The sequence below is a fragment of the Peromyscus leucopus genome, chromosome 17 (assembly GCF_004664715.2).
Source record: "Peromyscus leucopus breed LL Stock chromosome 17, UCI_PerLeu_2.1, whole genome shotgun sequence".
In the NCBI taxonomy this organism is placed as follows: domain Eukaryota; kingdom Metazoa; phylum Chordata; class Mammalia; order Rodentia; family Cricetidae; genus Peromyscus; species Peromyscus leucopus.
In genome coordinates, this window is record NC_051077.1 from 5,828,608 (window position 1) to 5,840,809 (window position 12,202).

Sequence of the window (12,202 nt, forward strand, 5' to 3'; positions counted from 1 at the left end):
CGTGAATTGTACACAATCTGTCCTGCTTGCCATTCAGACTTTGACTTTAACACACCTTTACCTGTGAATGTCTTACATTTCTGTTCAGCCTAAGTCTTCAGTCTTTTGTGGATTCTGGCTGTTGGAACTCCTGGCCACTCCCCCAAGCTACATGACCAAACACGCACAGTTCAGTAGCCAAGTAAGGGGCCTTAACGTCCTATGTAATCCATGCACTGCATGATCAAATAATTTGCGTGCAGCGTAATCATGCAATCTATGCGCATGTGTGGCATAGCTCCGTTAGCCTATATGCACATGTACAGGGGAATCCATAAGAAGTGTGTCACAGACTCCTCCTTCTTCTTCTGCTCCACCTCCTTCTCTCTCTGCACATGTTTTCCACAGGCCTGGTCACGCTCTCTTCTGTCCCTCTCTTCTCCTAATAAGCTCTGATAGTGGGTTTTGTCATGCCTTGTGGCCTTTATTGCCCAGAAATAGTGCCGCTTAATGAATAACACAGCGCGGCCGCATTAAAACCAAAACCGGCTATTGCATAGTTGAAGGAAATACGTTTTCTGGGCCTGAGGAGATGGCTAGGTGGTTAAAAGAATTTGTGGTTATCACAGAGAACTTGAATTCGGCTTCCAGCATGCATGTGGGTTACCTCACAGCTGATCACTCTAACTCCAGCTGCAGGAGATCCAATACCCTCTTCAGTCTTCCACAGGTCCACACACAGACATGCACATGTGTACATGTACATAGACACATGATGACACACAGCTATGTACACACATATGCAGACACAGACACACACAAACACACAGATATGCACATGCATATGTGCACAAACACATATACATGTGCACATACACATACATGAAATGTGCCTTTTCACTTATATTAACATCAAGAGTATTGTTTTCTTTTTCTTTCTACTCTTATTTTCTTACAGCACACCCAAGAGGCTGTGTTTACATGTACATTTTTTAAAAAAAATATTTTTATTCTATAATTAACTTAATTTCACATATCAGCTATGGATTCCCCCATTCTCCCTCCTCCCACCCCCAGCCTTCCCCCAACCCCCCCCCATGCCCACCTCCTCCAAGGCAAGGTCTCCCCTGGGGATTCAGCTCAGCCTGGTAGATTCAGCTGAGGCAGATCCAGTCTCTTCCTCCCTACACCAAGGCTTAGCAAAGCGTCCCAGCATAGGCCCCAGGCTCCAAAAAGCCTTCCTGTGCACCAAGGACAGGTCCCCAGGCTCCACTGCCTGGGGGCCTCCTAAATAGTTCAAGCTAATCAACTGTCTGACTTATCCAGAGGGCCTGGTCCAGTTCCATGGGGGCTCCTCAGCCATTGGTTCACAGTTCATGCGTTTCCATTGGTTTGGCTATTTGTCCCTGTGCTTTTTCCAATCATGGTCTCAATATCTCTCACTCATACAATCCCTCCTCTCTCTTGATGATTGGACTCCTGGAGCTCCACCTGGGGCTCGGCCGTGGATCTCTGCATCCGCTTCCACAATGACATCATGAGGTTTGCAGCCAGATACATGTACATTTTATAGGTATTCAGAATCTAGCTCTGTGAGCAGGCCAAGCATTATTTTTCCTGATTTCTCTGCTTTAGTGAAATTTCTTCAATGTGTACCTTACTGCTACGATTCATGTCCCTTTTTGGCTATTTTAAGTTTCTTCAGACATAACACCATCTCTGTTTTCTTCCTTTGTCCGGTGTATTCAAATACCGCACTGTATTTGAATTAACATGGCTCACAGTCTGGTTTAAAATTTCATGGGTCTAGCCTTCACTCAGAGTTCTCCCTTTTAATATTTTTCTCAAAAAGTTCCCAAGTTTCTAGTTTCTAGTTTCTAGTTTCCATATTTCTGGTTCCAGAAAAAAAAAAAAAAATGTTTGCCCATTCATTAGGTTCATGACAAATTCTCAAATGAGCAGTTTTGAAGTATTCTTGGTGGTGAATTTTCCTGTGTATTACTGTATTCATCTTTCTAATGCATCCCTCTCCTTTCAGACATTTCCAAAGTCTGTTAAAAATATGACTGTAGAGGTTTTATCAATTTTATTGGTACATCATTTCTCAGGAGTTTATATTTTTGATTGCTACTGTAAATGAAACATTTTGTTGTACTTTATCTCCTAATTTTTCATTACTCCTACCCAGGCAGCCTACAGTGCCCCTATCCTAACCACAAATTTGCTTCTAAACAAATCTATCTTTTAATTTCTTGACTGACCTGTCTAGGCACATTGCTTCTCATTACACATCTTTTCTGTTTGTCTAATTGCACTGGCAATGTTCCTACTAAGACCAGCAGCAAGGGTCACGGCTCAGGGCTCTGTATCATTGCCAAATGTGCCGAGTGACTGGCATTCTGTATGGGGATGATAGAGGTGTAGGCGGACATGTCACATCTTGCCATCTCTGCCATGGGAACACTCTGTGGGCACTTCAGGATGCAGGAGTAGATGTGCCACACCTAGGGGGCAGGCGGAGGAGTCTTTCCCTGGAGAATATTCATAGCCAAGATTATCTGGCTGAAGTGGGCCTCTGGCTGAAGTGGGTCTCCTCCCAGATGAGTCTGTTTCACTGACAGTAGGGTCTTCTTCCCTGCGTCAGGTGTACTTAGATGGTGAGCAGATACCATCTCATGGGAGTAGCTGTATTTGCTGAACCTTTCCACCTTCCTTTCTGTTCAAAGAGCAGCTCACAGCTGCACAGCTGTGTCCTCCCAGGCAGCTGAAGGAGGGACAAGAAGGAGGGACAAGTCCATCCTCTGGGTGACCAAGAGTCTGCTTTCCACTGGCAGCAGAATTCAAGCTTTACTCTCACTGGGCCAAGACACAGGAACAAATATGCAAGGGACAACGATGTGTGGCACCTGATAAGGTGTTCAGATGGTTGCCTGTTTGGTTGGCTGCTTAATCAGCTAGAACTCTCTTGGGGCATGGGGTGCTCACACCAATAACCAAACTACCAATAAGTGTCCACCTCTTCCTGTTAGAAATTGGAGATATTAGGGATAATTCACATCAGACCTTACTGTTAAAGAAAACTGGGATCTCAGAAAGATGCTAGGGGATGAGTGATGGGTAAATACTCCTCAGCATGACAGCCAGTTGTCCCCAGGTCACAAAATCCACAAGTGGGGACAGAATATTGGGCCAGATGACACTCATACTGCTGCTATGGCCTTGATAAAACATTGCACCCAACAGTTGAGTTAGATGTCAAACATCCACTTACAGAGCTCATATGTTACCCTAAAGTGTTGGGAGCTTTCCTGATGGGCAGATGAAGGCATGTTTCTGGTCTTCCATTACGAAGATCGACAGTAATTGGTGATAGACTGGGAGCGATGCTGAGACAAACAGGCTTACAGAAGAGAGATACATGGTTGAGAGTTTCTGACTTGGCCTGACACAGGCCAGCACATTCTATCCTGTGAAATTCATAATTTATATTGATAAAAATCTAACTTTATAATCTGCCAGGCTGAGGTTTAATGGAAACCCCAATGAGACAAAGTCTTCCAACTTGGCCACTACACTGCTGATTAAATTCTCCCCCTGGAAGTACAGACCTGCTTGATATTTATAATGTGTTTGGGAGATGCCAACTCCATTGGCCCAAGTTTGACAGGTCCATTTGTCAGTGTCGTGCACCCCACATTCTATCGATTCCAGCAAGGTTCCCTCCTCTCCAGGACTGCAATCAATCAAGCCCAGAGTGCAGACCCAGAGAGGGAACTCCATTACAGGGGCTGCCTTCCTTCTCCATGTCTAGCTTAGACTGAGATAGTGATGGCATGACTGCCCACCTTCCTTTTCTGTGGTTTACAGCAGGGGCCTGTCACCTGTTCTTGTCAAGGTTTCCTAGATTTAGTGCCTCCAAGGACCACATCTGGAATGCCTGAATACTGCATCCAGAAAATTGCCATTGTATCTAGGATGTGTGCAGATGTATCTAACATCACAGTGTGTCATGTGGGAAGGTCCTGGACTTGCTGTTTTTATCATGCTGACTCTGTTCTCCTGAGAAGGACTCCATGGTCAGAAAAATCAGCACAGAGTAGAGATGAAGACCCTTACCTAGGAGACACAGGGAGAATAGGTACCAAAGGACTCTCTGCTGGCCCAGATCCCAGAAAGGACAACTTCCAAGGTCACTGCTGGCCAAGGTCTTGTCACTCTTGTGGTAGCTGCTCAGACTGCTGGGAAATTCACTGATTCTTGTTATGACAATGCTTTTGGAATGTGGCTTGTTCACTGTTAAGCAAACTCTTGATTGTGGTTGCTGATATCCCAAAGGCAATTTGTTAACTCTCAAGCGTGAACAGGCTCTGAAAATGCTCCCAGCTTTCATTGCACCAGGAAGATGCTCAAACAAGACAGCATCCATCCCAGCCTCCATAGCAGGAAGAGGACAATTTCTGTTTCTCTCTTCGAATCCATGCTCCGTCATGAACTAGCCACACGTCAGATACAATGGACTTTCCAGCCCTTTCATAAATTAGTTTTTCTTCTTATAATTTAGGGGGTATTTTTTCTCTTATCTATTCTTGTGTCCTTTGATAGACCAATAGGAACCCAACCTTTAGAAATTTAGCAACAGTAGATGTGAATGGAGATACTTACATGAAAACTCATTTAAAGTTCCTCTGTGTTTGTTACATTGTCTCTGGACAAGCTCTTTTCCTGGACATTGATTTAGGCCATTTTATCTAGACCTTATATCATTTCAGAAATGCAAATTCTGTGAGTCATGGAGAAGAAGACTAGCAATTATAAGGGAATGGGTTGACTCCACTCCAGCCTTTTATCCTACCTAGCATCTTGCTCTGGTTCTCAGAAAAACATTACCAACAAACATTAGCATTCTCTGACTCAACCCAAGACCTCCTTCAGAACCCTAATACCCCAAGTGATATTGGGGATAATATGCTATACAAAAGCAGATGGGATCCTGATTTACCCATAGCATTTTCTGTAGACAATGACACTGGAACACTTGAGGAAAAATTCTGGCCCCAAATCCCCTACCATGGATTCTTTTCCTACCAGCCCATTTCTCTCCTATCAATCACATCATTTGTCTAAGGCAGTTTCTAAATAGCACAGAATACTAAAGAGTCGATGGCAGACATACAAGCTCTTCAAACACCCCTCCCTTCTAGGTCCAGGCCAACGACATCTACATTAAGTCCATGACTTTCTGCTCTGGTGCTGACTCTTAACACATGTCAGAATGCTGCAGGCTCATTCTGTTCTGGAAACTTAGAATCCAATAGCAATGCGAGGGTTCCTTAAATAATTGCCCAATCTTTTCAAATTAAAGGATGGATTTTATCTAATCGTGTTTAACTCTGATTAGAAGTTTTCTTCAGGGCTTAGAAAAATCAATCAAAATAAGTACTCTACAAACAGAAGCGGATGAGCCCTTCTCCCAAGAGGGCAGAATGAAGAGGTCAGAAGTTTTCTTCCTCTCCCCAAACAAGAATAAACATTGACATAATGATAAAACCCAAACAATTCAGTGCTCTAGAGATGGGCTCAGAGCAAACAACAAATTGAGAAATGTTTGTCCAAGATGAGCTGCTGGACTGAGAGTCGAAATTGATAGGAGAGTATGGGCTCCTGTCCAGGACCACACTGCCTCCCACCTCCACCCTATCCCAGGCATTAACCAGGAATTACTGGCTTGGAAAAGCCAATGACTTGGACCCTGAATGTGCTGAGACAGAACAGAAGGTAGGGAGACCAATGGCTCTGCACCAGAGTGAGCATGCATTAGGCTGTGTCTCTTATGAATTGATCACAATAATGAAAAGAGAGCCAACACAAACATCAGAAAAGGGAGATACACAATTACTGATTCATAATCTACTTTAAAGCCCAAGTCATCAGAACTAATGTGACAAAGGAATACATATATATTCTACTTTAGCAGAAGAGAGAGCTCGGAAGTAAACTTATGCCTATATTGTTACATGACTATCTCCTCCTCTGCCACCTCTTCCTCTTCCTCCTTTTTTTTAAAGATGAGACCATACAGTTGGATCAAGAGAGCCTTTATACACAAAGCTGAGAAAACCCACACCAATGCTCAAAAGTGCGACATGGCCCTTATCTTACCCCATATACAAAAATAGCACAAACAGATGAAGCATGTGAAAGTAAGACACTCAAAAGTAAATGTAGGGGACAATTTTTAGATTATTGATCCTCACAATGATTCTTTGACTGTGACACAAAAGCACAAACAGATGACTCGTGATTAACCCACATAAGTGACTTTAGGCATCAAAAGGCATCGAGAGATTGAGAGGACAAACACAGTAGGGAGAAGAATTATGTATCAGAAGAGAGATCAATTTTTAGAATGTATCAAGGATACCTGTAATAGCACAATAAAAATAATAACCTATTAAAAACTGCTCAGAGGGGCTGGATAGGTAGGTTAGGAGGTAAGAGCACTTGCTGCTTTTCTAGAGGCCCAAGTTTAGTTCCCAGCACCCAAATGAGGTAGGTGACTCACAATCACCTGTAACTCTGGGCTCTCCAGGTACCTGCACAAATGTGCTGCACATACCTAACAGGCACACACACACACATACATATAATATAAAAACTAAAAACCAAATAAGTACCAGAGCCTCATACTTTTTCATACTTAAAAGTTAAAAATCTTAAAAATAAAACTGGCAAGACTATTTGCATAAAAATTTCTCAAAGAATACACACAAATGTTGAACATAGCACTTGGAAGGATCCTTGTAACTGAGAACCACTGGGTTTGGGGTACATCAAGACCACAATAAGCACCTTTCACACTGACTGGGATGATCATGTCCAACAAGATAGAATCCATCTCAATTTAGCAAGAAGGTGGAGAAACTGAGACCCATATGACTCCACCTATAGGAATGAAAAATCAAGTAAAATGTAAACTTATCACCTGACCCTCTCCCCATAATTCTCCAGCACACATTCCAAAAGAGCTGAAAAGGAACTGGCACAGACATTTACGTCTTGATGCTCACACGAGCGTTGGTCACAACAAGCAAAGGCAAAATGCCCTCAGATTCTACAGAATGACTATATACAAGAGAGTGGAGCAGCATTCAGCCTGGAAGATGGCTGTCTGACATAGATGGACCTTGTAAACACGAATAAGCCGGTTACAAGAGGACAGACGCTGCGTGACTTCACACATATGTGGTACTTACCACAATAAATTCACAGAGACAGAAAATAGAAGAAAAGTAACAACAGGAGAAGCTTAGGAACCTGGGGACTTGTTCCATGGACACAGGATTTCTTACTTTGGGAGATGAAGGGCTTTGGAGAGACAGTGTTGCTTTTGTAGCAAGGCAGATGTGGTGAAGGCACTTAAATGATTAAAATATTTGTTTTTATGCTGTATATATTTTTCCATATAGACCTATCAGGGAAAATGATAATTAAGAGACTCCAACTTGGCCCAGATGTTTAATTTCCAACAATAATTTTGCAGGATAGCTTCATAAACTGTTCTTAATGTGTTCCAAAATATATTAAGACATAACAAGTCTAATTAATTAAAGGAAAATGTAGTCCTGACTCAACACTTAATTCTGTTGTCTTCTGGATTTTAAAACTCTAATATCTGAGACAAACAATCCACTTGGAACTGTGGAATTCTGAGTGAGTGAACTCTGAGGTGGATCAGTAGGACAGATCCAGTATACAGAAGAGAGGGATGTGTGCCTCAAGCCTCTCACCTTGCTCATTTTGGTCACAACTGCATTGGATGTTCTGGGTCTTTTAGGTTTCTATGTGAATTTTAGGATAGTTTGTTCAATTTATGTAAGGACTATCATAAGAGTTTTGAATGAGATTGAGTGAAATTCACATACTACTCTTGGTAACATGGACACAGAAACAGTATTTGTTCTGCCAATCCAAAACACCATCAGGGTCTTTCTATCATCTCATGCCTGCAGAATGTCTTTGGTGCCTGAGTCTGTTCAGTATGGATCATAGCATTTGTGAGGCTAAATTGGCTTCTTTCTTTACTGTGTGTATCTCTTTTAATTTCTTTTTCTTGTCTTATTAGGCTAGCTACTATTTCAACCACTGCACTGAGTAAGAGTAGTGAGAACAGACAATTGGTCTCATTTCTGACTTAGGGAAAATGCTTTTAGTGGTTATTTATTTCATCATAATGTTGCTATAGGTTTGTCAAACATAGCTTTTGAATTTGTTCAGGCTTATGCTTTCTCTGGGTTTCTTCAGGGATTTTATCATGAAGGGTTTTGGAAGTGGATGGTCTTTTTCTACATTTATTGTGATGATTGTGGGGCTTTTTTGTCTTTGATTTTATTATGGTAGATTATATTTATTATTTAGATGGGTTGAATGATCATTGCATTCTTATAACTGAATTTAGTTTGTCAGAATTTTATTGAAGTTTTGCACATATAGCAATCAAGGAAATGAGATTATAATTTTTTGTTAATCTTATCTATCTTGGGTGTTAGAGTGATCCTGGCTTTGTAGATCGAGTTTGGCAATGTCCCTTACCTTTCTATTTTTTAGAATGAGTTGAAGAGGACTTATAATAAATATTCTTTAAGATTCTTTAAGGGTCTGTTAGATTTCAACAGGGAATCTGTTTGATCTTGGGCTCTTCTTTGTGAGGAAGTTTTCTTTATTAGCATTTTGTTTTCATTTGTTACTGATCTGTCTACTTTATTGACATTTTCATTGTTTAACTTTGGGATCTTAGATGTGTCTAGACATTTATCTTTAAACCATTCTGCAAAGCCATGATAATAAAAAACAGCATGACATTGGCACAAAAGGCAGACATATAGACCTATTGAATAGAATAGAAGTTCTCAACGTAAACCCAGGCAGTTCCAATGCAGTTGATTCTTGAAAATTATACAGTGGAAAGACACCACCTCACTTGAGAATAGCTATCATCAAGAAATCTGACAATGACTGCTGGAGAGGATGTGAGAAAAGAGTAACCCCTATTCATTGTTTATGGGAGTGTATATAAGTACAGCCATAATGGAGGTTCCTCAGAAAATGAAAAATAGAAGTGCTATATGATCCAACTATAACACTCCTGGGCATAAACCCAATGATTCCATATCCTACCATAGGAGGAGTCAAACACCCATGTCTGTTATTGCTATAGTCGTAATAGCAAGGAAGTGGAACCAACTTAGATATCCATGAAAAGATGAATGGATAATTAAAATCTGGTGCATATACACAGTGGAATTTTACTTAACTGTGAAGAGAAATGAAATCATAAAACTTTTGGGGAAATGGGTAGATGTAAAGAACATAAAGCTAAATGAGGTGACACAAACTCAGACCCCCCCAAAAAACAACAACAACAAAAACCAGATGTTCTCTGTCCTATATGAATCACAGCATATACCATATTGTGAAAATATGTCAATAGGTATAAGTGTGGGTGAAGCCTAAAAACCTAGAATGGAAACCAAGGAGGGTAATACTAGGCAATGAGGAGGGATGGGAAGGGGACTGGGCTAAAGGACACATGAGACATGAGGAGGAAAAGAGTTTGGTTGGTGAAGTTACCAAGAGGAGATAGGGGTAGCAGAGGTGAAAGAGATTAGGTAAAGAAGAATCATAACACATATTTTGTTTAAATATATCATAATTGTGTCTAACACTCATATATATGTATATATAGATATATACATATCTATCTATATCTATCTATCTATCTATCTATTTATCTATCTATCTGTCTATCTATCTATCTATCTATCTATCTATCTATCTATCTATCTATCTATCTATGAGAAAAAGCTTCAACAAGTGATACATTAAAAGCCAGCTATCCATATGTAGAAATCTGAGTCATATTCTTATGTATCACTCGGCAGAAAAGTAAAGCAAAAGTGGATCAAATGTCTTGAACAACAACAACAAAACAACAAAAAGACCTGAAACACTGAAACTTGGAGGAAGCAAATCAAAACACAATACATGCACAGAAGGGAACTTTCCGACGGGACTCTAACTGCTTTGGATGTAAGAGGAAGGATTGGCATATAGGAAGGACTGCATCAAATTCAAGATGTTCTGCCCTGAAAAATAAGCAATTGACAGAGTAAAGAGGGTGCCTAAAGAATGGGAGAAAAATCTCCACCAAATAATTTTCTATCTGGTTAGATTTTTGTCACCTTGACACAAGCCAGAGGCATCTGAGAACAGGGAACCTCAATTAAGAAAATGCGTCCCCTCCTTTCCGGGTGGTGGTGGCACACGCCTTTAATCCCAGCACTCGGGAGGCAGAACCAGGCGGATCTCTGTGAATTTGGGGCCAGCCTGGGCTACCAAGTGAGTTCCAGGAAAGGCGCAAAGCTACACAGAGAAACCCTGTCTCGGAAAAAAAAAAGAAAAGAAAAGAAAAGAAAATGCCCCCAACATATTGGCTTGTGGGGCATTTTCTTGGTTAGTGATTGATATGGGAAGGCCCAGCCCAGGGTAGTCCTTGGGCAGGTAGTTACAGGCTCTATAAGAAAGCAGAATGAAAAAGCTATAAGGATCAAGTCAGTAAGTAGTGCTCCTCCGTGGCCTTGGCATCAGCTGCTGCCTCCTGATTCCTGCCATGCTTTGCCAAGAGAAATAGAGTGTGTTCACTTGCTGGAGTCACCAACCTGCCTGCACCTTGATTTAAGCTAGGAAGATTCACAATCCTGATTTGTGAAGCGCAGAACTACAGAAGTGCATGCTGTTTCAGCCACCAAATACCTGGCAGGCAAGTCACAGCAGCAACAGGAACCAGATGCACGCATTAATCGTTATCAATGCAAGACGGAAATGATTTCCTGAAATGGGTCTCATGGCCTTCAAACTTATTTATACTAACTTTAAAAGTTTCAAGTAGAATTTCTGCTTTCTTAGAAATCATATTTGACACATTCTTTTTTAAAATTGATTCTGCAATGCTAAAAGGCAAATACAAATAGTCTAGGGACAAGCAAGGGGATGCTGGGTAATGAGGTAAAGAGAATAGAATAAGAATGTGTAGACCAAGCCCAGCGGTGGTGGCACACGCCTTTAATCCCAGCACTCGGGAGGCAGAGCCAGGTGAATGGATCTCTGTGAGTTTGAGGCCAGCCTGGTCTACAAAGTGAGTTCCAGGAAAGGCGCAAAGCTACACAGAGAAACCCTGTCTCGGAAAACAAACAAAAAACCAAACCAAACCAAAACAAAAAAAGAATGTGTAGAATGAGGGTGGACAACAGAACAGTGAAACCCATCAATCTGGATTATTAATATGTGTTAGTAATTATAATGAAAGTATGGTCAATAAAAATTGGTTCTGGAATTTCTTTTTTTCTTTTCCTTTTTTTTTGTTTTGTTTTGTTTGTTTATTTTTCTCTGTGTAGCTCTGGCTGTCCTGGAACTCACTATGTAGACCAGGCTGACCTTGAACTCAGAGATTGGCCTGCCTCTACCTACCAAGTGCTGGGATTAAAGGCATGTGCCGCCACCATCTACTGAAATTTCTTAAAACACTTTAAAATATCAGCTAAAACTCTATTGTTTTTGTTTATACTCTGCCTTTTTTCAGTGTTAAAATGTTGTCTTTATTTGGAAACAAAGGTGTGTTCAAAATGTGTCTGGGCCCTACTACCCCATCCCCTGACCCAGGGTGGGACAATACATGTACAGGCGAGGCTTTCTATTACTTAGTTCAAACATATGGGTGTGATGTGCACACTGCAAACCACAGTGGCTACTGTTCCAGATCCCGAAGCTGTCTCTTTCTTTGCATTGGAGATATGGTTCTGGCCCTCCGTCTAATGAGATATTGGAGAGATGTCAGAAACCGTAAACAAAAGGAGTACACCTCCACTACAAAAGGAACGCTTCAGCAATCCAAAAACATTGCTGTCAGCACTCCTGAGAGTCAACGTACAATATTCGAAATGCATTACACGATCCTCTTCTGATAAAAATGTCAGTCATCCCTGAATCAGTATTTAAAACTCATTTATTGTTACCCTCCATATGAATCCAAAATGAAGTACAAAAGGAGCCAGGGGCTATACCTTCATTACTATTAATCATTATCCTGTGTGTTCTTTTGTTTATTATTTTAATATCCTAAAACATGTAAAAAAAAGGAAGTTTCTAGATCCTAATCAAACAACACAAA